The sequence below is a fragment of the Falco rusticolus genome, chromosome 2, assembly GCF_015220075.1.
Source record: "Falco rusticolus isolate bFalRus1 chromosome 2, bFalRus1.pri, whole genome shotgun sequence".
Classification (NCBI taxonomy): domain Eukaryota; kingdom Metazoa; phylum Chordata; class Aves; order Falconiformes; family Falconidae; genus Falco; species Falco rusticolus.
The window spans coordinates 30,169,153-30,192,735 of record NC_051188.1 but is presented as its reverse complement, the minus strand read 5'-3'; the positions used below and the strand labels follow the sequence as shown (position 1 = coordinate 30,192,735).

Sequence of the window (23,583 nt, the reverse complement as noted above, 5' to 3'; positions counted from 1 at the left end):
TGCCCAGCTGAGGAGGGCAGTGACAGCAGCTTGGTGGGCACCTGGAGTCCTGCCAGGGTCAACCCACCACACCATCACAGTGTGATGACCTGTTTCAAATTTTGGCACATGTTAGCAATACACTTTCTCTTCTAAACGCAGTTGCTGAGAGCTGCAGGACTTCCACCTGCACTGCAGAAAATAGGCATTTTTAGCAGAAGTATCTTGACTTGGAATTGCAGTGACATCAAAGCATCTTTAGTGCTTACATTTTTAAAGGTTATCAGGAGCCTTCACTTGGATTTGATCTGATTTCACTAACAGATTAAGAACTTTTTATATAAGCAAAGACAATTTAATGCAAATAATTATGACAGACAAGGGAAAGATTTACTGAAGTGGACTTGGGGGGCTTCTGGTCCCTGCCCCACCTGAGTCACAGCAATGCGATGTGCATTTCCACATGGTGTGCACGTTGTGCAACCAGCAACTCCCTGCACACACCCAGAGCACACTGTCTCCATCCCTGGTTAATGCAGCTCTGGTTACAGCATCCTTAGAAAGGCGCATTTTCTTTTGTGTTCTCATATCCAAGTATTAACCTGCCCTGACATCGCCTCATTTGCCAGAGCTGATAGCACAGCCTCAGATCGCTTTGCTGCAGAGATTACACAGAAGTAGAGGCAGATTCAAATAACTTCTGTTCTGCGAAACAAGTTTAAGTTTGTACTGCTGTGTAAGTTTATATATATAAGTATATTTATTACCTCTCTCTCTCTCTCTCTTTGTATAATAGCTTGCCTTGCTGCAGAGATAAGAAAGCCACAGATGCAGTGCTGTGTGAATCTGGAACAAGAGTCATTTCCCTTCGTATACCTTGATGGAAGAAAATCCAAATGTAGTTACACTTCAACACAGACCTAATACAGCTGGCTACCACCACCATCTTCTGCTCATTTGAGGAGATGTTCTGCATATTTAAAGCCTGCAAATGCTTATACATTTGGTACCAGGCTGTTATGAACAACATAAAATATTCTTCTTGTTTCAGTAACTCCAGTTTGTAAGAAGTCACCAAAGCGGTGAGTCCCCACCCTTACACATTGAAGCCAGTTTCACATGATTATTGGCAGAAACGGCAATTTTATTTTAAAACATCCCGTGATCTGATCTCAGGATCTATTTGGATCTTCAGTCCCCATGGCAATAGCTTCTCAAATCCTGAAAATAACAATGTGCACAGCTATTTTGACTGAAAAACACAGGCACCACACATGCGTAAGGCTAAGCATATGGGTGCATGCTTGCACAGAGAGGTTTTCGTTTTGGTCATAAAAGTAAATAGCTATTTTCCAAGTGCATGTATAGATCCGCTCCACTTGGTAGGATATGTCAAGTGAGGGAGCGTTATTTTTACACTGTCACTTTAAAGTAGGCCTGCATTCAGCTCTTTGAATGGCTTTCTAATGATACCTGATGGCATTCATGTGAACTGGGAACCTGTTAGGCATCACTCTTCCCAGCGAAATACCACTGAAATGGTGCCGCGGAAGAGGAGAGACAGGAAAATGGATCCTAATCTCATTTTGTATATTCATGTGTTTGCCCTTTGGACTGGAGCTGTTAATCAAAATGGGAAGCCTTGTGAGTTGCTTTAGCTAAGAATAGGAATTTGTTTTCAGCTTTGATGCTGCCTTAAAAGTCTATGATGAAGGAAGGAAGAATCAACTACATGTGGAGTTTCTTTGCTCACAGCGCTCTGCCTTTCTGGTGGACCTCAGTTTGGTCCTGTGAGGGTGCTCCAGCAGGGCTGTGCCTGGATGGACCTCTTCCTGCAGGCCACCAGGTATCATATGAACCTCATCTTCTGGTTGCCCAGCTCTACATCACTCCTGGAGCCTGTCCCCTGTGTCATTCCAATGCAGGAGTGCCAGCATCTGGTGGGCATCAGGTCCTGCAGGAAGATGGACACTGCTGTCAGTGCTTGCTTGCTGGCTGGAGCTCAGCTGCCTGCAGCCTCCCCCAAGCTGTTGTGCTGTGTTGTTGAGACAGTACAAAGATTTATTCATGGGGACTGTAGCTGGTAGCATGCATTGACTCTAGAGGTAATAAGGTAATAGCTGCTTTTGGGGAAAGATAAAAAAGTAAAAGGAGAGAAACAGAAGGGAAAGGAAAACTCACACCCATGGTCAGCTGGGAGGAGAAGGAACAGGAGGTCCCCAGAGGAGTGTCCTTCCATGGGTATCCTCTCTGGTGGTGTGAATGCCCTCCCTGCAGAAAAATTTCACAAGGCAGATGTATGGTTTTGAGGTGGGGTGTGGCATTGACCCCCTGTTGTCTGTTCCTGCTTACAAACCTGTTAGTGCTGATGGGAGCACACACTGATGGGGCACACTGGTTGTGAAGCTCAGTGTGTGCATTTTATTGGGTGCCCTAATGTAAGCTGAGAGTGACAGCCCAGGAATAGGAAAAGAGGTGGGAAAGGAAGGTGGTTCTTATGCTGCTGGCCATCAGTTCTCATGGGAGACGTGCAGGTGCAGTGCCATGAGAATAAGACAAAACCAACATGGGTTGACAAAGGAAAACCACCACCCAGGGGCTCAAGAGAACCCAGCAGCATCAGAGGGAGACACAGAGCAGCAAGGAAGCTGCAGAGCTGCAGACTGGAGCTCTTAATGTGGCACAGGTTGAGGCACTTCAGGCTGTGCACAACACAGAGCAAAGCTGGGGCATGGCTGAGAAGCAGGGGTAGAGCCAGGAGCTGGGAAACGCTCCCAGTCAGAGCTGTACAGCTCTAAATGGTCTCTTTTTATTATTGCAACCAGCAGAGTGGGTGACAACAACCACTTGCTACAATGGCATCTCACCAGCTGCGAGTGAGCTTGCTTAAGTGCAAGTGCCTTCAGCTCCCTGCTTGGCTTTTGCAGGCCAGCTGGCACAACCTGATGCATCCCCATGGGAGACTCAGTTGAGCTGACCGAGGTCCCACAGCTCAGTGGCCAGGATGGGGCAATGCCAGGTGCCACACTGCATTTGCCAGGGCCCTGTTAGAGGACATCGTGGTCTGTCACCTCCGAGCTCAGCATGGGGCATCTGGCTGCAGCCTGGAGCCACCAATGCAGCCAGCTGCTGTTTCTGTTCCTAGCGTCCACTGACAGATGCTGTCATCCCAGGGCAGGGACACCCGACCCACTGGTGAAATGAATACAGCAACTGCTGTTTTCCAGCAGTGGGTGTTGAGCTAAGCCAGTCCTGTGTTTAGCTGTCTTCAGGGTGAGCCCAGGAGAGATTTTTCAGCTTTTCTTCATCAGTACAAAGAAAAGGGAAAGGTAAGGAACAAGGCAAGGGAAGAAAAAGTCAAGGCAAGAAAATGGCAAGGCAAGGCAAGGAAAAAGAAAAAGCAGGTAGAAGCAAGAAAAGGCAGGAAACTAATAGGCAAAGCAAGGCGAGAGGAGAGGAGAGGAGAGGGGGAAGGGAAGGGAAAAGGACAAAAGAAAACTAATAAGGAGCACTGTAGTTCCTACTTCACTGCTTGTTTCAAGCTGCAGTGGATTGAGGTTGCAAGTGCAACCTCAAACAGCATGAGTGTTGGCAATGCTCTATCTAAGCCAAAGCATGACAATGACAACATAATACAAATAAAAAATGTGACTGTAGAGTAATTGAGAGGGGAGGGAGCTTTTTGTAAGCATTTGTTTGTAGATAGTTTTATGATGATTCAACACAGTTGATGTAAAATCTGGGTGTCAGCCAGCCTGGTGTGGCTACTGAAATTTAGCTGAATTTGACGTTTTGTACCAATTTATTTATGTGAGAAGAGGGGTGCTGCCTCTTGGGACCCGCCAGCACCAGTTCTGCTTCCTGATGGCCCCTGCCACGAGCCAGTACGGGCGGTAGGCAGGCTGGTAGTGAACCAGGTCAGAGAACTGATCTGGAGGGGAAGAAAAAAAGGGAGAGAGAAGCATGTGGGGTTTTTTTCTTTTCTCAGGCTGTTTTCGCTGCCCTCAGCCAGCTACTAAGTGAGAGACCACTGGGGCCTCCCAGCAAACCTGCTGCAACGCGACTTGGTATTTCCCCTGCTGCCAAGGTAAATACAAGCAGAGAGGAAAAACAACAGTGGTAAACCCCAAAACCCTGCAAGAATTCTTCACCCACTTTGAAAAATGGTAGCGATGGGGGCCCCTGTTTGGAGGGACCCCTGGGAGGGTCCCCTTCAGAGAGCCCTTCGGCAGACCCACGCACTCCCGCTTGCCCCTTGGCGGGAGCACTGCTTGCTGCATGAAATGCTGAGCTGCCGTCCCCCTCCGCTCTGCACATCGCACATCACTGTGTCCCTTGTCAGCACTCAGCAAGCCGATATTAAAACAAGAGGGAGGCCAAGTGGAAGAGAAACTGAAAGCCACTCTCCTGGCTACGGGGAATTCCTTCCCAGGCAGAAAACTGGCGCCAGCTCTGCCAAGATTCCCACTAGATTTCTGTCCTTCCAGGTAATAAGGGAATTCAGATAATTATGTCAGTGCCACTGATTTTAATTTTTTTTTTTAAATGTTGTGTAGCGCATACTTGGTGAATCCCTGGCATTGCTCCATCAGTGTAAAAGGACAGGGCTTCCTTGTATTTGAAGAGATAACAGTGCTCCAGGCTACGAAAGATAACTGCTTTTCAATTTAAGCTTACAGCCGTGACAGCAGTGCAGGGGGTCTCTCTGCTCCAAATATGCTCAACCTGCATTGACTGATGGCTGTTATATCTGAAACCTTGTAGGTTGCTATGGGGAAAGTGCCAGAATAAACATCTCTGCTTACTACAGAGGCTCAAAAGACTGAGATGCAGTTAGATGTAAATACCTGGGTTGATAGCTAATATGTCTGGGTGCTGGTGGTGGTTTGCTAATACTTGCTGTTACATTTTCAAGTGGTATCAAAGAGTGGGAATATACATTGGGGTCCTGAAGCTGGAGGAGAAATCTTTGCAGATTATGAGGGAAGAAGTCCACTCACTCTTCACGTTCCCTTTACATTTAACTGACGTTTAACAGTTAAGGCAGAAATGATAAGATTTCTGTGCAGATCATTAGAAACCCGTATTGGTAGGCAGAGAGTGAAATACAATTACATTTTGTAAATCTAGTAGAAATGCAATTCAGGAAGATGAATGCAGCTATGAAAACTTCACATCTTAGATATATTTGACCAATACGCACATGTTATTTGGAGCTGTAGTTTTTGGAAGTTACTTATAGCATTAAAATAGCAATAAATCCCTCATAGCAAGTATTATTTAGCATCTGCATTTTCAGTTCATCCCCCAAAAGGATGCCAAGAAGTGAAACAATGAATTAGAGGGCAGATGCCTTTCATCAGCTAGCTCTCTTTAATTGCTGGCCAGGTTGCATTTCTGGCAGATTGCCAGGAGACCTCTGCAAAGGCCAGTCATAGTGATGAAAGATGCCACAGTGATGGGCCGGTGAAACACCAGCAGCAACCTGGATAAATGTCATAAGCATAGGTCCAAACCAGTCTATTACAGCAGTGATTTCCCAAGATGCCAGCCCTGTCCACAGCTCAAGGAATTGGCTTTTTAACCCACCTGTGAGAAGACAAGAAATGGGGAAAAGACCCACTACAGATGTCTGCCGGTAACGAAGCAGGGGCCACAAGTTGAACTGCTTCAAACCTAGACTGGCCACCACCTTTCCTTTCCTACATACCCTTAAAAATAATGGGTAATGCCACGTCAGTTCCTTTCTGAATGCTGCCCCATGAGTTTTAACTACAGTTTGGCTCTGAAGGCATAGCGTCTGCTGTGCTTCATGACTTGCCCTGCACTTGGTGGCACCAGGGACCCTTCTTTGTCACCTTGGCAGACCCTGTGTGCTTGCCATTCTCATCTGCAGTATTTTGCTTGCAGCATTCTGCAAAGCTCATGCCCTGGTCCTACAAATCTCGTCTTGAACAGCAGGGAGAAAACACAGGGGACAGCAAAGAACCCAATTAAGGCTCAAATAATTAATTTTCCAAGTATCATCCTTGTCTTCAGATTTAGCAGGCACAAGTCCTGTAAAGGGCACTGGTGGCTGGTTTTGTTGCATGTAGGTTTCTTCATGGTGAGGCTGGCTGCTGTAGGGGTTTTCTGGAACAGTCTGATGGGCCCCCATAGCATATTTCCCCAGGAAACACAGGAATGGCTTTGTCACTGCAGGACTGTTGCTTTTTCCTTGCCTTCCCTTCCTTTCTCCAACCTGTCCTTGAAATGCCAGCATTCATATGTGAGAAGCCACATGCTGTGGTGTAAAAATGCCTGGTCTTGACTCAGCTTACCCAGATCAGCAGCAGATTTAAGCCAAATCACACAAGCATCCCCTCTGCTTTTGGTATTGATTTCAAGTGGGGAGAAAGTAGGAAGACTAAAGATTGTCTCCTTTAGCCACTGCACACCAGCCTGTCTGAGCAATGAGCATGTGTGGTATGGGCTGTGCTCATCACCTTCAGCTTCTTAACACAGATGCATATACTCTGGGGCCAAATTCTTTTTAAATATCCTCGACCCAGCAGAGAAGCACATATAAAAGGTGAAATTATTGGCCATGAAACATGTATTCATGATTTTAAAGAGAAGACAGTGTCCTTGGAAATTGCTGAGGGATGCGAGTCACCCTCTTAAAATCATTCATGGCTCTTGGCGCAACACAGGATGAAAAGGTTAAATGAGCAGCCACGCTTGTGGAATTATATACCAAAGCCATTTCACAACAGCATGACTGTTTCAGTGTACTGTCTCCTGGTGATGGACATGGCAAACTGCTGACAACATTGGATTTTAGGTGAGCATACAAGGAAGACACTGAAGCACAAGGGTCCTTTCTGGTGCACAGCAAATGTCAGTATGTCTGGGAAAGAAAGTGGGGAAAAGCCACTGCATTTTTGTGCCACTTCAGGGTGACAAAAACCAAAGTTATACAAAAATCACATAGTTTTACGTGTTTTGATGACTACATACCATCTCTTATCTTCACTAAGCTGAGAACTTGTGGTTTATCCAAGAAAAAAGGACCTTCCCCAGGTTTCCGCACTGCTGTGAATTAACATCCTTCCTTGGATCCTGCCCTAAAAATCATTACCTCTTCCTCTGAAGTTTTCTCCCCATGAGTGCCAGGGCATCTGCCCAGGCAGAGGCTCCAGCCACACAGGTCTCCAGGCAGGACGTGGGCCACAAAGCCCATCCCAGCTCCCCAGCAAAGTCACCCCGCTGTAGGAAAGGGGGCCACGACCCGGGCTATATCTCTGCGTGCATGTATCTGGCAGCCGCCCGGATAAACCTATGAGCTCAGAGTTGTGTAATGTGTTTCCTTGATGGATCATCCTATAAAATCACCAAGGGATCCTGAGGCAACCTGACACCTGTAATCAGCTAGAGGAGCAGATATTGCTTGGGAAGGTGACTTGGCAGGGGAGGGCAGGGTAGTTTTCCCTCCACATTTTTCCTCTCTGCCTGGTCACAGCAGGTTATTTGACAATTGTTTGCACTGGCTAGAGAATAATTGTTTTTCTTTTGAATAACCCCAAGTTGAAATGAAAGAAAACTGTATGATCTTAAGGCTGTGGGGTAGAAAGGAGGAGAGGGCAGGGCTGTGTAAAATCAAGCTCTGTCTGGGAAAGTCACAGGGGTTTAACTGCTTGCATCCCTGTCGAGCTTGTGCTGAAGAAGGCGACTCTGGTTTAAGCTGGAGGAGGGTCTCCGTAGCCTCTGCCATTGCAGGGAGCCTCTTGCCTGGCTGATGCTTACAGGGGTCACCCAGCGCTCCGTGGAGTGGCAGCTACTGCCCCAAGCTGCCTGGCTTGTTCCCATGACCAGTCCTCCAGTCCCATCCTACTCACAGTTATTTGGATGCAATACAGCATTGCCCCAGAGCTGGGCACCTCCACCCCAAGGATTTACAGTGCTGTCTGCCCTCTCCAGCATGCTGGGACTAAGGGCCAACCCTCTGGGTGGCCAGTTTGGGGCCAGTTTGGTGACCTGAGATGTGTTATGTTGGCTGCGAGGTGCCACATGCCTGTCCCCAAAGGGTGCTGCTCTGGCCCACTGCAAAGGGAGAGACGGGCAGAGCTCAGGTCTTACGGGGAAACATGGATACCCTGAGCTGATGTGCTGAGCCACACCAGGTCACAAGCTGCTGCATCAGGTGAGCTCCAACAGGTTTGTGCAGGTACGAGGAGCATCACCGAAGTGTGTAGGGCTGTGGATTTCATGCCAAGAGCCAGGTGGCCCCAAGCAAGATGCTGGGACATGGAGTGGCAGTTAATCCCTTATAGGAGCTGAGATTGTGCAAGTAATTGGGGAAGGTGAAAGATGAACTCAGGTTGCCTCAGTTGTGCCAAAGAAACCATAGTCAGCCCCCACTTCAGCAACACCACATCGCAGTGTTCATTTTATCTGAGGAAGAAAAATCTCTTCAAGCCTGGATAAGCTAACATCAATCAGTACTGGAGTGTTTGATTTATGTCCTATTTGCTGTTTAATTTAAATATTTTAAAATAACTAGCTAGGAAGTTGTTTGTATCTTTTTTACATCTGAATTGCAGGAACACAATACTTCTTCACTGATGGAGTTGTAATTTAATCTGTTAGTTAATTCTTTCTCAACATTAACCTTCCAAGAAGCAAAACAAGTATCAAAACAAAAAGCAAAAGGCTGAGTGAGGAATATTTATGCTACTGTTTGCCATATGTTAGTTTTCACATAGCCATCATGATCATTACTATCATTATTATTATGTATATTATGATTAATCATTAGCTGTGCAATGTTCACCTTCAGGAATGCCTTGCGCTTACTTCTCAGGCTTCGCTTCCATAATTGATACGTCCCGGAGAGTTAATTGCTATGAAATTTGGTTACAGATGATACACAGAAATTTCAGGAAATATGGAAATGAACTTCAAAATTCACAAGGGATAGAGATGAGAAAACAAGGAGTAGGCAAATCAACATTCAGCCAAGATAAGACACTTTTGTTAGTATTTTTTTGTGGCTTTCCTCTTCTGAAGGGAGTATAGACTTAAGATGCCTGTGTTAGTATGTCTGCATGCTTCAGAAAACAGAAATTGCAAAAGGCTGATATGTTGGTTCTTAACATTTTCCTCTCTCACTCTCTATTTAGGCGTTTCATCTACCCATATTAACTCTAGCAGCCTTAGGACAGGAAGGCTGGGTTAGCACAGCTGGCTGCACTCTCAAGGCTCAGACTGAAGGTAAAACCCCTTGTTAGACACCTGAGTTTATTTTTGGTTCTCACAACTCAGCATTTTTGCTGATTTAACACAGGTGAGCACATAGAATCATAGAATCGTTTAGGTTGGAAAAGACCTTTAAGCTCATCAAGTCCAACCATTAACCCAGCACTGCCAAATCTATCACTAAACCATGTCCCTAAGCACCACATCTACACATCTTTAAATACCTTCAGGGATGGTGACTCAACCACTTCCCTGGGCAGCCAGTTCCAATCCTTGACCACTCTTTCAGTAATGAATTTTTTCCTAATATCCGACCTAAACCTCCACTGGTACAACTTGAGGCCGTTTCCTCTTGTCTTGTCACTTGTTAGTTGGGAGAAGAGACCATCCCCCACCTGCCTACACCCTCCTTTCAGGTAGTTGCAGAGAGCGATAAGGTCTCCCTGAGCCTCCTCCTCTCCAGGCCGAACAGCCCCAGTTCCCTCAGCCGCTCCTCACCAGACTTGTGCTCCAGACCCTTCACCAGCTCCGCTGCCCGTCTCTGGACACGCTCCAGCACCTCAGTGTCTGTCTTGCAGTGAGGGGCCCAACACTGAACACAGGATTCGAGGTGCGGCCTCACCAGTGCCCAGTACAGGGGGACAATCACTGCCCTGGTCCTGCTGGCCACACTGTTCCTGATACAAGCCAGGATGCTACTGGCCCTCCTGGCCACCTGGGCACACTGCTGGCTCCTGTCCAGCCGGCTCTTGACCAGCACCCCAGGGCCTTTCCCACCGGGCAGCTTCCCAGCCGCTCTGCCCCCAGCCTGTAGCGCTGCCTGGGGTTGCTGTGACCCCATGCAGGACCCGGCACTTCTCCTTGTGGAACCTCATACAATTGGCATCAGCCCATCGGTCCAGCCTGTCCAGATCCCTCTGCAGAGCCTGCCTGCCCTCAAGCAGATCAACAGTCCCACCCAACTTGGTGTCATCTGCCAGCTTACTGAGGGTGCACTCGATCCTCTCATCCAGATCATTGATAAAGATATTAAACAGGACTGGCTCCAGCACTGAGCCCTGGGGAACACCACTTGTCACCGGGTGACCGGCCACCAGCAGGGTGCAACTCCATTCACCACCACTCTTTGGGCTCGGCCACCCAGCCAGCTTTTTACCCAGTGTAGAGCACAGCTGCCCGAGCCATGAGCAGCCCATTTCTCCAGGGGAATGCTGCGGGAAATGGTGTCACAGGCTTTACTAAGGTCTGGGTATACAACATCCACAGCCTTTCCCTCATCCACTAAGTGGGTCACCTTGTCACAGAAGGAGATCAGGTTCGTCAAGCAGGACCTGCCTTTCATAAACCCACGCTGGCTGGGCGTGATCACCTGGTTATCTTGTACATGCCATGTGATGGCACTCAGGATGATCTGCTCCATAACCTTCCCTGGCACTGGGGTCAGACTCACAGGCCTGGATCCTCTGTTCTCTGGATCCTCCTTCCCACCCTTCTTGTAGATGAGCATCATACTTGCCAACCTCCAGTCAACTGGGACCTCCCTGGTTAGCCAGGACAGTTGATAAATGATTGAAAGTAGCTCCTTGAGCACTTCCACCAGCTCCCTCAGCACCTTTGGGTGGATCCCATGACCAGCTGCCATGCCACACACAACCCCAGGTCCCTTCAGGGTCCCATAGCAGCCAGTGATTGTTTTGCAGTGGAAGGTACTTTTTGGGGTGCACCATGCAACTGTCCTGCTCCAGAGGAGGATTTAATGGCTGTGGTTAGCTCAGCACACAGCTCCTGCATTTAAATCCGGAGCTGTGAACTTTAAAATCCTGCACAAGCTGCTGCTGAAGCTTGGAGAGGATTCAGACTTAGGAACACAGCATGAATGCATCTCATGCTTAGGATGCAGAAGCAGCAAGAGCCAGCAGCCCACAGCACAGCCAAGCCCACCCTGGGGGGCCTGAGGCACAAACACCTGCTTTGTGTGATGGTGGCCCAGCTACTCTGAAGTCTTCTTGCTCACTGTGCTGAAGTTCCTCCGAGACCCTCTCTCCATCCCTGTCTGTGGTACCTGAGCCACAAGCATCCAACTCTGGGTGCAGGCTTCCCTTCTCAGACATGTGGGAAAAGGTTAGTCAGAGAAACATCTTATTTGAGCTAAAAACAGTGACTCAAGTACATTGCATACCTATAATATATCTTTATAAATATAAATAAATATATGAACATAGTACAGAAGTATAGATTTGTGTTGGTTATTATACAGTATCAATATGTTTCATATATCAATGCTCTACATGTGCATATATAGATTTATATAATCTATATAGCTTTTATTTATATAGACACATTAGATATGAAATATGTATTTGTTTATGTTACATTTTGTATTTTATGTACCTAGTGCTGCATTTTACTTTCAGTTGTGGGTGGAACGGCTTGGATGCTGTGAAGAGTGCATCTTTGAAACACAGTGTGCAGGAAGGCAAAGCAAAACCCCGCTCTAATCGGTTTAATCCACCCCGAGGGATGCTTCAAATTCCTCCTGAAAATACCATTTTGAGGTTTCAATAGGAGAGATGCAGAGGTTTTGTGGAAGACAACAGGGCCAGCTTTCTGCAGGAGCAATGAGGGTTTTGCAGCACGTTTCTGGGAGAAGGAGAGAGGTGAGCGGTGTCTGTGCAGTGGGGTGGTCCAGGTGCTAGATGCACTCCACCCGTGCTGGGAGGCATAGATATTCATGGAAGAGGAGAACAAGTGAGGGAAGATGCCTGGGGAGACTTAAGCAAGCTGGAGCTTGGACAGGGGTGGAATTCCTGGTGCTGGAACCCCGCTGCCACAGGACTCTGCAGTGCAGGGGCAGTGCAGTGCAGTGCAGTGCAGTGCAGGTGGCCATGCAAGGTTTGGGGCTGCTTGGAGATGAGCAGGCTGCTCCCTCTGGCATTTGGAAAGCCATATTCCCCCTCAGTCAGGCCAATGCTTCCAGAGCAACAAAAAGACATTGGTTTTGTTCTGAATCAGAACTGAGGGAGAAAAAAACATTTTAAACCTGGAAGTATCTGAGACAAGCCAAGCCCCATCTTCTCACAAGGGAGAGGGGGAATTGCCCCAAAGTTATTCCTTCCCTGTGGGAAGCATGCAGTGGTGGTGCCTGTGCAAAGGGCAAGCTCTGCCCTTGGCAGCGCATCCCCTGTCCTGCTCAGCTGCAGACCCCACGTGGGACCTGCTTGGGCAGAGTGTGGCCGGGAACAGCCAAATCTGGCCCTGGAGAGCCCACCTGAGCTGTGGTGCTCTTAGAAGAGGGAAGCCATCCGGCTGGGATGGAGGAAGAGAGCCTGAGCTGCTGAGCCATGTCTGAGGTTCCTCTCTGTCGTGCGGAAACTTGCCTGTGCAGAGCTGTTTAGGAGGACTCTGTCATGCTTGGAGGGAAAGAGCAATTACCTCCCCTGCCAGTGAATTCTCAGGTTTATGTAGATCCCCATGCCTTTCCCTAAACAAGTTTTCAATACAGAAATTAAAAGCTGAAGAGATCCTCTGCAATTAGGGGAGAAGACATCTCTCTTTCAGCTAACACGAGAAAAAGAGCCAAATGAAACGGTGCATTGTTAACGCGCTTCGGCTTAGTCACTGGGGAGGGTAAAAAACAAGGCAGACTTGGTTGGGATAAAAAAAGCGTCGAGTATGGTGAGATTATGAAACAATAGGTACTGATAGAGAGGCAGCAGAGAGCCAGTCGCAGAGCAGAAGCTTTACTGAATGCCTGGGTTTGAATGAATCCTAATGATAATCACGGGCTACATGGCAATTCGTTTAAATAGTGTGCCTCCTGCTTCCTCCCAGCCTGGCAGAATGAGTCCATACATGTTAATTGCTTCATTTTGAAGAGAAAGCTCCTCTCTGTGTGGCAATATTATATATTGGATTTTTGCTGTTTATTTACTCTGCCCTTCTTCAAGCCTTTTGCTGTCTATAAAGGCATCTGCTGCTGTCATCTTGCATTTCAAACAAAGGTGTTTGCATCCAAGCTCTGAAGCCATTACAGGGAATTTCACCATGGAAATGGAAAGGACTGATTGCTGTCCAAGATGAGCCAGATTTCAGGAGGGGAGAGGAGCTGGCGAGCCAGCCTACCTGTCAGAGGTAAGAACCCCAGCACCGCAAGTCCTCTGAACTTTGTGAAGGGTTGGGGCAGACTGCAGCTCAGCCTTCTCAAGTGTCCCGCTCCTTTCCAAGCAACAAACTGGTGTGAAGACTTAAAACACACCCAGGAATGTATCACTTAAGATTAACATCGAGTGTGTCCACCCGGTATGCACACCGGAGAGGTTGGCATGCTTAAGATAGGTTTATCAGAAAGCAACCACAATAATAATAATAATAGTAATCGACCAAGGTTTTAGCAAGATTCCTCACTGATTATGTGCCTTTCATTGCTGAAGCAGAAGTGTGCTCTGCCACGAAGCTGCACCATAGTATCGGTGGGAGCAGAAGCAGAGGCATAGCACCTTCCTGGGCATCTATAGCCAGACTTCTTGGTGCTGCTGCTAGATTTACATCCTGGGGCTTCTCTTCTCCCCCTGCCCCTGTTCAGTTCCCTGCGGGAGCCTTTATGGAAAGGTAATGAAGTCATTATTGCTGCAATTTTTTTGTCATGCCTTTAATGGCCAAAAAGGAACAGGGAATTCAATCCCCACTGCTTTTGCACACAGTAGTTTATAGGTGCAAATTAGCATCCACTAAGTTGTACTTCCTCTCATGTGGCCTTTGTTCCCATCGGATTGAGAGTATATCCTCTCTTGCGGACTGCTATGTTAGCTCGTTTCATTTGCAGAGATTTTTAAAAAGGTTTTTATGGGCCTCATCTCAAAAAGTGCTTGTGAAGGTCACCCTGTCCCAAAACAGCCTCTTGCCCAGAACACTTGATACTCAGACTTATCACTTAACTGGGATATTTCACCTTCCACCAAAGCTTGCTGATTACAATGCTGCTACCACCCTGTAGGATATTTACGAAGGGGTTACCATGACTTGAAAAATTCATTAGAATATGCTGGAAAAAACCAGGAATGCTTCTTGCAAATGCAAATAGTGTTACTAGTAGCTATTTTCCCAGGTCTTACAACCAATCTGAAAGCAGAGATGATTGCTATTTGTTTCCTGCAATTAAAAATAAAAGTTTTTCTTGTTCATTAACATCATTAACAGTATTAGATATCAAATTTCAATAGCGATGTATTCAAATGGCACCACAGATCTATACACAATACCATTTATGACTATTAAATATTATTTAGAATAATGCCTCTATGCATGGTAGGGCATGTTGCTGTAGTCCCACAAGGAGATGCAGCGGAGGGAGGTGTGCGTGGGAGGAGCAGTGCCTGGGGAACGGGTGAAGCTGGGGCTTTACGTGGTTTGGCCCTCAGGTAGCAGCAAAGTGCTGGAGAAGGAGCAAGTCCCTGCTCGCCGCTGTCACTTGCCATCTGCCTGTGAAGCTGGCAGGAGTACTCATATTTCCAACTAACTCCCAGGCTGGCCTCTGCCTGCACCACAGGAGAAAAGCCGGCTGCCATTGTGCAGGCAGTTCCTGAGGAGGGGAGAAGGACTTTTTTCAATGCTGGGTCCTGAAACTCATTGCTGAGATTAACTCCTTCCGAGCTACAGGACTGAAGGTTCTCCGCAGAGCTGGATCCTCCCTTACCTGCACAGCCCCAGTGTTCACACTGTACTGAAAAAAATTACAACCAGTTTTTGTTCCAAGTTTTAACTTTTGTTCCAAGCTTTTAGGTACAACTAATGAATGTGTTTAAAATGATGCAATTGCACCTGCATTCAAGTCCCTCTTTTTTGCATGGTTTTTGGTTTGTTTTCATTTTTGCATTGAAAACACAGGTACTTGTCAGTGAAGGAGAGAGGGTTTCATGTGGCTTACAAGACAGATGGATGCATTATGTGTCCTACCACTGCCACTCTACAAATCTGCAAGGCAGGCAGCTTGTCCCTGCTCCTTTTCAAGATGAAAGATGTGGCCATCAAGCTAGACTTCTTGGAACTGGAATTAGGAACATTTTGCTTTCTCAATAGATTGAAAAGCAAAATGCCTTCAATTGTAGGACCTTGCTTCCTCGAAACACATTAGAAAAGGAATTGCCAAAAATAACAAAAGCTATCTCTGCACTGATTGACAGCCTAGAATTAGTCCAAAACATGCAGCTCTGCAAAACATTTCCCAGATTTACTGCTGCTCCTGACAGACACTCAGGCCCTGTCCAAACACAAAAGTTGTTTCACTTTCCTCCTAGGACTGTATAGTCCCCACACCTCTTTCACAGAGTGTGGAAGCAGATACTCCAGACAAAAATTAGTAGTAGTGTAATTTATGTCCATGAAAAAGGGGGAAATACATTATTATGCCAAAGTACCTGTGCATGCCATCCTGAATTACACCTCTGTATGAGTTTTGGAGGAAAACTCCACTCGCCTCCCAAATCTCACAGCCTTTTTCTTGAACAAAAGAAAAAGAGGTGTACAGACTGGACTTTAGGCTTCAGTCTAGGAAAAAGAATCCTTTTTTTCTTTCTTCGTTCCCCTCAAAGCCAACGTAACTGCTGATCATACTTTATCCCCAGTGTTTTGCAGCTGGATCTGGTCCCCAGTCTGGACAGCTTGTGAGATTTTATGGAAGCCTAGCGCCAGCGTGAGGAAGAGGATGAGCATGGACACTCTTATTGGTGCCAATGTGGACTTTTAAGTCAATTATTTGAATATTTCTTGAGACTTTCCAAAGATTCTGAAATTACTGCACAAGCACCACATGCCCTTGCCTGTTTTCCAGGAATGGGGATTGAAACAGTTATTCCCTCTGCTACTACTGAATGCCCTTTTCCAAAGACTTCCCTTGGGAATGGGCCGCAGACTGAGTGATGCTTTCTGGCAAGTTGCATGAGTCATAGCTGACCGCTACTGCTTTGGGGTGGAAATGCTGTGGTGACGCCTCTTCTATGTTGCCTGCACTATTTATTTATTTATACTTTGGCTTTGCACTCACAGTTTTTGACCAGGACATGGGTAACCAGCTCTTCCACAGCTTGCAGTTTCAAACCACCTACTTCAGGACAATCCATTAACAACCAGGCTCCTTCTCTGGGCAGGGGGGTCACTTCACATCTCGGGTCTCATGCTGAGACTTGTTTTGTGATTTGCCCTACACAAGTGCTGGATAATTACAGAGCATTCAGGAAAGCATCACCACACACCTGCCATCTGCTGTGGTCTTCCTTACAAATCCACTTTTGACCACTGTGTTTATGGCTCCCGTTGGACAGTGTGTTGGAGGCTGCAAGCTGGCCTCAGCAGACTTTTGCCATCACCCAGTATGGACATTTTAATTTTTTAAAAAAAACCTCTTCTTCATAGCATTTAAAAGAACGTGGGGCAGTTACTGGTAGTTAAAAGAAGAGTTGGAGCGATTCAGGATGCCCTGAGTCACCTTCAGGCATCATGTCCTAAGTGAGAACCACCAAAGCTCTGGGTGAAAGGTATAATGAGTGGACAAGCGTATGCCAGATCCTGTCCCACTGAAAGCCTGGTAGAAGGGATTTGCATGATTTACATGCTGCCATCAATGTAAATAAGCCAATGAGTGTATTTTAACTTTGGCAGGCAATTTAACACTGCAGGCTAAGAGTGACTCAACAAATACACGTTACCCCTACTCAAGGGAACAGCACCCCAACACCCCAGCCCAGTCTTGCTGCCAGTTATTTGCTGCTGACTAGCTGGCATCAACCAACCATTGCCTAATGGCACCATCTAGGTTTGTTAAGCAATTAATGCTGGTTTGCAATGCATTGTAGGCAATTTGCGAGTTAGTTTTTAGTGCCTGAACATTGTGCTGTTCAGGACACTGCTTTCAGGACTTTGTATATTGCTGCACTATGGGTTTTGGTAACAGATTGGGAGAGAGCGCTGATAAAAGGCACCTTTTTCAAACTCGTAAAGACGGAAAATAAAAAGCCTTGCTTTTTATTCTCCCAATTAAAACAACAACAGGCGGCTTTGATGAGACATGCTAAACAGAAACTATGTCTAAATTTTTTATTGATTACTGATTTACACTGTTGTCTAAATGCGCTCTTCATGGGATCGGAATATATCACGTGCTTTGTAACACAGCCATGGCATGCCTGGATTTGGGTAACCATGTTTCTAGAGCAAGCTGTCTTCATTTTAACCTGATGTGACCAGGAACACATGTAGGGCACAGAGAAAGGAAATCCACGCTGGGCAAGAGGCTAACTGGCGGGGAGGCCAGCTGTGACTGGGTCAGGGGGTTTTCCGCCTTCTTGCAGGCCAGCTGTGACCAGGTAGGGCATCAGCCCAACTCAGAGAATATGTTAGACATATTTTCTGAAGGACATGGACACAAAGACCTGGAGTCTGGCTGCAGGCCAGCACAACTCCCCATGAAGACAAGGTGATGCAGACCAAGAGAGGAACTAGGCAGCAACTGCTGCAGCGTAACTTACTCTAGGGCAAAATGACTCCAGGCTGCAGGAGGAGTCCAAGCCACCAAGCAACTCACCAGTCAGGCTAACACCAGCAGCTGCAGATCCTTCTACGTCAATGCAACAGGGTTTGCACTGGTATAAATCATGTGGGTTGCTACATTCAGAGACAGGAAAATAAGGAAGGAAGAGAAACAAAGGGCAGAAACAGAGATGGCCCTAAAAGGGAACTTACTTTCTTACAGAGCAATCCTGAAAGCAACAATGAGGTACTAAACAATAAAGCACGGCTAAGCAGTTCATTGCTACACAAGGTCATAGTCTACCTTCCCCCACAACCGTCCTCAGTGGGAGGCTTATTGTGGAGCGACGGATGCGGAGCCAAATTGACAGGCAAACCTGGGGGATCTGGCCATTTCCCCAGGATGGATCTGACATCCCTGGCTCTTAGGATGAAGACGAAGGGTGAGGGAAGAGAAATATCATGATTGCCATTCCACAGAGGAGAACGAATAGCAGCGGTGTGAAGGCTATCTGCACAACAGGATGGCTTTATCAGTACCGGAATAGCAGCGTGCTATCCTGCAAAGCATGTCTAGTGAGGACAGAGCTATTTCAGTAAAACTGGAAATTTTTTTTAGCGAAGTAACACCCTCCTGAATGCAGTGAGCAGCAATGCAGCTACCAGCAACATTTTTTACAGTTTAACACTCACTAGCCCAGAAGCTCCTTCCCACTTGCATGGCTGTTTTAGCTGGGCATACCAGCCCTTCCCTCTCCTTACCGATAGAAATGGCTTGGTTCACCTGAGACTTTCTGTGTGACCTGGGACAACATATTTCGGGTAGAGCTCTACCAGAGCCCTGCTGGAGTGGGAGAGGTGTGCTTTCCCACCAGTTACAGTCACTGCCCTTCCCTTCGCACCCTACTGGGACAGCAGCAGCAAAGGCAGCAAACGCTGAGGATTTTGGCTTTGCCCTCACCGTTTGATCCAGCTCTGGCTCCTCTCCCTGGAGTCCCAACTTCCAATGTGCTGATGCTGCTGCGAAGCCTCCAACCAGCATGTCTCTGCAAGGAAAAGCTCCACGCAATACGTGGAGAAGAGGAAAAAAGGCCATCTGTCACTGCTGCTCACCCCGAGGAAACCATTCAAGCAGCATCAGCAGAGCTTTTTTGCTGCATGACATGCATCTCCCACAGGGGCTTTAGCCAACAGGATTATGTCGACTATCGCTTTTTAAGCAGAGACAAACTTTCCCAAAATTTGGGAATTGTCAGCCTGTGACAAATAAATGGCTGGCATAACATTTGTTTTAATACTAGTGGGAAAATGGTCCTTTAGAGCAGGTGAAGAAAAGCTGATTAATTAGATGAGAAGCGAGGAAGACGACTACAACAGCCCAATTCTCTCCTAAAGAAATTTCTGGCAAAATACAAACTTAATTAGATGGCCCTCCCTCTACTGTAATGTCTGAAGGTGTGTTCACACCCCCTACTCGGGGAGCTTAATTTAGGAGTTATAACTACTACATTCAGATTAGTCATGAATGATTCAGACTGCTCAGACTCGATTCCTCAGACAATGCAGAGATGGCATTGTGACAGGCATTAGGGTACAAGCAGTCTGAACATGGTCCCGGCTGCCTCACACTCCCTAGATGTGTTCTCCCGATGTTCCCCCAGAGCGGGAAGCACTATTTCCATCCTACATACAGGAAAAGGTGACTTTGAACTTGCATGAAACAAGCCTCTTCTACCAATTTATCTCGATTTTGCCAGAGTTTACTTTGGCCATGAGCTGCACTTTTTCCACACAAAATCCTCACTGAACTACTGCAATCATTATTCAGTGTAATACTTTTTCACTTCTGGAAAGGTCATAAGCCATGTTATACTGATACAGATATTTTAAGGCAAAAGGGAATTTAAGATTTCTCAACAATGGTGATTTTAACATGTACCGCTTGCCAATTTAATGAGCGCATCCAAGAAATATGACTCAAGTCTTCATGTTTCTTGAAACCAGGGGCTGTCTTGTCTGCTAAACGTGCCAGAGTTTTCCATGGATGTGACTTAGCTTCTATTTTTGCTCTCCTTGTATTGTCTTGAATTAGACTGCAGGCACAATGCAACCTAAATACATATACACAAAGATATAAATTTTTTTTCTTGACATGTTCTGGAATTAGGGAAAAGTGACCTTAGTTTTATTTATGCTCTTTTCTTCACACTGAATTTCTGGCATTTCTGCAGTTGACTTTCCACTGACATCCAGAAAGAATGTTCTTTCAATCCCCATTAATCCCCAGCCCACTTCTCTTGACTGCAGCAAAGGAAATTCCAGTGCCTAAGCAACTATGCCTCTTCCCTGGAAGCGTCAGACATTTGGACCGTGTGGGGAGATAAAGAGCTCTTCTGCTGATTCATCTTGGCAGCCAGGTCAGGTGGGTTTCCTTAGGTCCAACACAGGGCTAGAAAAGGGGGTAGGAAAAGCTAAAATATCTGGATGGCGAAAAAAAAATAAAATAAAAAAAAGGGGCTCTCATACGACAGCTCAGGAAGGAATTGGTCCTACCAATTCTTTGTTCCTGCAAATATTCAACATGCAAAAATTCAACATTCAAGCCACCAAGCTTTGCCCCAACAGGGGAGCTTACATGAAGCGTTCAAGAACAGAAAAAGTCTGCCACTGTACAGCTGAGAGCTCTCCCTAACCCTCTGAGTTTTTGTCTAGAAATCCATATCCAAGATGTTAATAACCTGAATAGTATTTTGTTGTGGAACTAGGCAAGGGAAGGAACAGCGAAGAGGCACTTAGATTTGTCCCAAATCTTCCATCACAGGCTTTCTGCAAATACCTTAGCAGCATAGTTTTGGCATATTTTGCAACCAGGTCCCTTGCCACAGCAGAGGTAATAGTTAATCCTATTTCCAAAAGCAACACTGGCCCGTAACACATTAGGTATCTGGAGGGGCGGGCAGGGCTGGATCCTTGGGCCTTAAAGCCTGGATTCAGAGAGACAGGTAAGAATCTACGTTTTGCCGATTCACTTGTGGACCTTTGTGAAAGCTCATCTCAGCCACAGGCTTGATTAGTTGTCACTATACAAAGCAACATCAACACAAACTGATAACGAAGATGAGCGAGTACTACAAAAATAATTTAAGAACTCACTCAGATAAAGTTAAGAAATTCACATCAATTACTAGGACCCTGCTCCTTCTATTTTTGCACACAGCTGTATGCAGGGCAGTGCATTCCCAAGAAAGCCTGCAGAAAGGGAAAACAGTGGTGAATACTCATGGAAGTCTGTATTCTCGTGAACATCTGCACCTGAATACCATCTCTGAATGCTCTTTGCAGGCCTGGGAGTAAAAGTGCTCTCAATAGGATTAAAGGCACCCAATACACGTCACAAAGCTTCTTTTTGCAGAGCATCTATGTTACCGTATCCTGGCATGATTATTTTGTGGAAGGGTACCTTTTCAGGTAATTCTTGACAGGTATTTCTAGATTTACAGTATCTAATTAGATTTTAAGCTCATTGGAATAGTACTACCTGACTTCACCTACCTCCAAAGCACCACAAACAGTTCCGGTATTATAAAAATAACAACTTGACCGATCTATAGGACACCTGTATTATGTGCCCTGCCAGTTCCATTGATTTGTGGATGCACAAATAAAGCCTGGTTCAGGCTTTGTATCTTGCCGCCACAGTATAATCTCAAAAGGAATCAGAGAACATACAGGATTAGTCACTACAAAGTTTTGCACTCAAATAGATGGGGTGTCCAAACTGTAACATTCAAAGATTAAGGAAACATTTGAATGCGAACAATTAGTGGAAATACCTCAACCATTTCACTGGGAAGCATGATTCATTCTTACTAAAACAAATTTGCTACTAGTAATATATTGCTAAATCTAAACGGAAAATTACTTTCTAGTACAACTTTTAGAAAGAGGTATTGCATCTCATTTCTCTGAGCAAAGCTGGGACTGGGAAAACATTCAGGTTTATTGCCAGATGCTGAAATGACATGCTGAGACACAGGTTAATTCACACTCTCTTTCTGTGGCACATCATCTTACCTGTGCAATGGAGTTAACTGTATCCTTATTTCTCTTATTAACTTATTTTCAGGTGAAAACTGTGCTCTCTTTCCATTTTGATAAGTAGATGGTAATAATCTATTATTCACACCCCTCCCCCCTTATTTTATAGAGTTCTCCTATGTCACCAGTTATAGAACAAGAAGTTACGTGATTTTTATGCAAAAGGTGTAGTTCCATTGCACAGTATTACAAATACATCATAGAATCATAGAACAGTTTGGGTTGGAAGGGCCCTTAAAGACCATCCAGTTCCAACCCCCTGCCATGGGGACACCTTCCACCAGACCAGGTTGCTCAAAGCCCCATCCAGCCTGGCCTTGAGCACTGCCAGGGATGGGGCAGCCACAGCTTCTCTGGGCAACCTGTGCCAGTGCCTCACCACCCTCAAGGAAAGAATTTCTTTCTAACACCTAATATCACACTCTGTTTAAGATGAGAAATTAGCAGCTTTGAGCTATAAAAGCAGGCTCTTTTCATGTTTTTGGTAAATTTGGCAGCTATTTTGAATATTTTAGATTTACCAAAATGTTTTCCATTTCGAACACAGCTTCGAAGAAGACAGCCTTCTCTGTTTTTTAAAGCAAGTGTATATTAAGCTCAAAGTAGCAGCTTTTACTGTTAAATATTCTTAAACACAGCAGACTTCAAAAAAAGTTGTTTGCTGGATGCAGTTAGATAAAGTGATAAGAATTTCTTTAAATAATTCCTCCTTTCCTCACTAACATGGAAATATAATTCCACAAGAAGCACCTCCATCTCAGTAGCCTTTCATGGCAAAGAACCATTGTTGAAGGCATTGCTGAAACATATCAAAAGGAAAAAGGACACCTGCCTTCCCTTTCCTTTTTAATATTTTATATATGTATGTATGCATATATAATAATTTCCAGTTTGAAGAGCTGACAAACAATTACAGAATCATTATAGTACATGTTAACTAGTATAGTAACAGCACCTAAAGGAAGAATCACGGAATGGTTGCAGTTGGAAGCAGCCTCCAAAGGTCATCTGGTCCAACCACCCTGCTCAAGCAGGGCTACCTAAAGCCACTTGCCCAGGACCATGTCCAGACAGCTTTTGAATATCTCCAAGGATGGAGACTCCACAACCAGTCTCGCCAACCTCTGCCAGTGCTCAAATCACCCTCATAGTAAAACGTGTTTCCCGATGTTCAGAGGGAACCTCCTGTGCCTTGGTTTGTGCCCATTGCCTCTGCCTGTCACTGGGTACCACTGAAAAAAGCCTGGCTCCATCTTCTTTTCACTCTCCCTTCAGGTACCTATATACATCAATCAGATCTCCTGAGCCTTCAAAGATAAGGGCTAAACAGCCCCAGCTCTCCCAGCCTTTCCTCACAGGAGAGGTGCTCCTGTCCCTTAATCATCTTTGTGGCCCTTCCTCAGACTCTCCAGTATGTCCACGTCTCTCTTGTGCTGAGGAGCCCAGGACTGGACACAGCACTCCAGGTGTGGCCTCACCAGGGCTGAGTACAGGCGAAAGATCGCCCCTCTTGACCTGCTGGCAATACTTTGTCTAATGCGGCCCAGGATACCAGTTCCCTTCTTTGCTGCAAGGGCACTTTGCTGGCTTATGTTCAACTCGTTCCACCAGGACGCTCAGGTCCTTTTCTGGCAAGCTGCTTTCCAGCCGGACAGCCCCCGGCACATACTGGTGCCTGGGGTTGTTTCTCCCCAGCTGCAGGACCTTGCATTTCCTGCTGAACTTCACAGGGTTCTTGTCAGCCCATTT

The 23,583-nt window shown here is 46.1% G+C and overlaps 1 long non-coding RNA gene across 1 annotated transcript; it reads right to left on the bottom strand.

The window, feature by feature from the left end:
• Window positions 1–403: 403 nt before the first annotated feature.
• LOC119142716 lies at window positions 404–22,102 on the bottom strand. The gene is made up of 3 exons (XR_005102395.1): window positions 18,698–22,102; window positions 2,161–2,250; window positions 404–1,933 (listed from the first exon to the last, which is right to left on the bottom strand). It is a non-coding gene; the product is annotated as an uncharacterized LOC119142716 (long non-coding RNA).
• Between the last annotated feature and the right edge of the window lie 1,481 nt (window positions 22,103–23,583).